This window comes from Macaca thibetana, chromosome X (genome assembly GCF_024542745.1).
Source record: "Macaca thibetana thibetana isolate TM-01 chromosome X, ASM2454274v1, whole genome shotgun sequence".
NCBI lineage: Eukaryota > Metazoa > Chordata > Mammalia > Primates > Cercopithecidae > Macaca > Macaca thibetana.
This window is the reverse complement of record NC_065598.1, coordinates 51,566,319-51,569,624: the sequence shown is the minus strand read 5'-3', so window position 1 is coordinate 51,569,624 and position 3,306 is coordinate 51,566,319. Positions and strand designations below refer to the sequence as shown.

General features: G+C 34.2%; 1 pseudogene; it reads left to right on the top strand.

Annotated features, from left to right (window-relative positions):
• Positions 1-1,959: 1,959 nt before the first annotated feature.
• On the top strand, positions 1,960-2,711 carry LOC126946596 (thiopurine S-methyltransferase-like; annotated as a pseudogene).
• The last annotated feature ends 595 nt before the right edge of the window (positions 2,712-3,306 follow it).

Below are 3,306 nucleotides of genomic sequence, written 5' to 3'. Positions count from 1 at the left end.
TCTACTCAAGCTCTTCCAAAAAAATAGTAAAAGGACACTTCCTAATTCATTTTATGAGGTCAGCATTATTCTGATACAAAAACCAGATAAAGTCTTCAACAAGAAAACTACACACCAATATCCCCTATGAATACAAGTGCAAAAATACTTAATACATACAAACTGAATCCAACAGCATATTGAAAGGATTATAAACCGTGAACAAGTAAATTTATTCAAAGAATGTAAGGGTGTTTTAACATATTACTATTAATCAGTGTGATACACCACGTTAATAGAATGAAGAAAGGAAAAATTACAACCATCCAAATTGATGTTTAAAAGACATGTGACAAGATCCAACACCCTTTCATGACAAAATCAGAAAAAAAAAAATTGTAAGTGTAAAAGGTAGCTTCTTCAACATGTTAAAAGGCATTTATTTAAAAAACTATAGCTATCGCCATGCTCAGTTTCAAAACACTAAAACCTTTCCCCCAGATCAGGAACAAGACAAGCTTTTATCACTGATATTCAACATTGTACTGAAAGTTCTAACTGGGGCAATTAGGCAAAAAATGAAATAAAACGCATTCAAAGTAGAGAGGAAGAAGTAAAACTATCTCTATTTGCAGGTGCCATAATCCTATATGTAGACAATCACATATAATCCACAAAAAAAGCTACTAGAGCTAATAAATGAATTCAGCAAAATTATATACTAGTCTAAAATTCAGTTGTTTCTATATACCAGCAATGAACAAAACAAAAAGTAAAGAAACCTATGACATTTGCAGTGACATACAAAGAATACCTGGGAATAAATTTACCCAAGGTTGTGAAAGACTTGCACACTGAAAACTATAGAACATTGCTGAAAGACATTAAAGAAAGCCTTTAAAAATTGAAAAAAATATGTTTTCATGTATTGAAAGACATTATTCACAAAATATCAATGCTATCTAAAGTGATGTACAGATTTAGTTTAATCCTTATCAAATTCCAGTGGCCTTTTGTGTAGAAATGGAGTAGTAGAACTATAAAATGTACATAAAATTTCAAGGGATTCTAAATCACCAATATAATCTTGAAAAGGAAGAACAAAGTTGGAGGAATCAAAATTCTCAATTTCAAAAGTTACTACAAAGCTACAGTAATCAATAATGTTGGTACTGGCATGAAGGCAGACACACAGACCAATGGAATAGAATAGACAGTCCAGAAATAATCCCCTGCATACATAGTCAAACAATTTTTTTGAAATTTTGTTTTTAATTGACATGTAATAATCATACATATTTATGGAGCATGAAGTGTTATTTCAATAAATGTACACAATGTGTAATGACCAAATTGGGGTAATTAGAATGTATATCACCTCAAACATTTACAATTTCTTTGTGTTGGGAACATCTAAAATCTTTGTTTCTATTTAAAAATATACAATAAATTATTGTTGGAAAGTGTGTTAGTTTGTTCTCACACTGCTATGAAGAAATACCCCAGACTGGGTAATTTATAAAGAAAAGAGGTTTAATTGACTTACAGTTCTGCATGGCTGGGGAGGCCTCAGGAAACTTACAATCATGGTGGAAACACATCCTTCTTCACAGGGTGGCAGGAGAGAGAAGTGCTGAGCAAAGGGTGAAAAGTCCCTTATAAAACCATCAGATCTTGTGAAAACTCATTCACTATCACAAGAACAGGATGGGGTTAACCGCCCCCATGATTCAATTACCTCCCACTGAGTCTCTCTCACCACACATGAGGATTATGGGAACTAAAATTCGAGATGAGATTTGGATGGAGACATAGCCTAAACATATCAGAGAGCTTCCTGGTAGCTGAACATTTGGAGGTTCCTGGAGCATGGCATGCCTACCTCACTCTACATATCTCTTCATCTTTATCCTTTGCAGCATCCTTTATAATAAACCCATAAAGGCATTGAAGATATATGATTGTGAGACAAGTGTCTACAAAACTATGGATGGTACAAGAACTTCACTTGATATTGAATAGTACCCAGATACTGAGGTGCAAAATAAACAAGTACTAACTCTATAAGAATGGCAAGACAAGTGGGTGAACTGAAATATTGGTTTTCATCAAAAACAAGGACATCAACTATTAAAGCAGCATTTGGATACTTTTCTTAAAGGCAAGTGAGGGTATTTTTTCCTCTGTGTGGAAAAGCAGTTGAGATGAAATATTTTGCAGACTGGGGACACAGTGTACTTGGTGTGGAAATCATTGAACTTGGGATATGAGATTTTTTTTTTTTTGAGGTTTTTTTAAAGAGCAGAATCCTTCTTATTCAGAAGAGCCAATCACCAAAATTCCTGGAGCCAAAGTGTTTAAGAGTTCTTTGGGGCAACATTTCATTGTACTGTTGCTGTATTTTTTATCCTCCTAGAGCAAATATTGGCAAATTTGACAGGATTTAGGATAGAAGAGCATTAGTTGCTATTAATCCAGGTGATCACAAATGCTACGCAGTTATAATGTCGTCCAACCTGGGTAAAGGGTTTCAGAACCTCATGTATGTTCTTTCTTATGATCCAACTAAACATGTAGGCCCACCATTTTGTGTTCTACTTGCTGAAATTGAAAGGCTGTTCAGTACGGTATGTAATATTCATTGTCTTGAGAGGGTTGATGCTTTTGAGGAATGACATAAAAGTTTGGGAATTGACTACATTTTTAAAAGGTTATATCTAAGAGATAAGTAAATGAGATGTAAATAAAATAAAGTAACATCAAAATGTTTTTGAGTTTTTGAGTTTCTGAGCAATTGAAAATTATGCTGAGGCTTCAAAATGTAATGGATGAATTTTTTATTGCTTATAAATAATATAGTAGATTCTTGCTCAAAAATGCATGAACTTTATGGAAGAACTTACATAGTAAAATGGCAAAGTAGCTCCTTTGAAGAGGAGAGTATGATGGCGAAAGATTATACCTGTGTGTCATATAGACTGAAAGATCTTTTAAAAATCTATTAGCTTGTATTATTTGTATAATTAAAAAATAAAAGAAAAATGCAATGCGTATTACATAAATATAACAGACCTAGAAAAACCGACATTATTTTTTTTGAGATGGGGTCTCACTCTGTTACCCAGGCTGAAGTGCAGTGGCACAAACATTGCCCACTGCAGTCTCAACCTCTGGTGTTCAAGCCACCCTCTCACCTTAGCCTCCCAAGTAGCTTGGACCACAGGCACATGCCACCATACCCAGCTAATTTTTTCTTTAATTTTTTGTAGAGATGAGGTCTTGTCATATTGCCCAGGCTGGTCTAAAACCCTGGGTTCAAGCAATGCT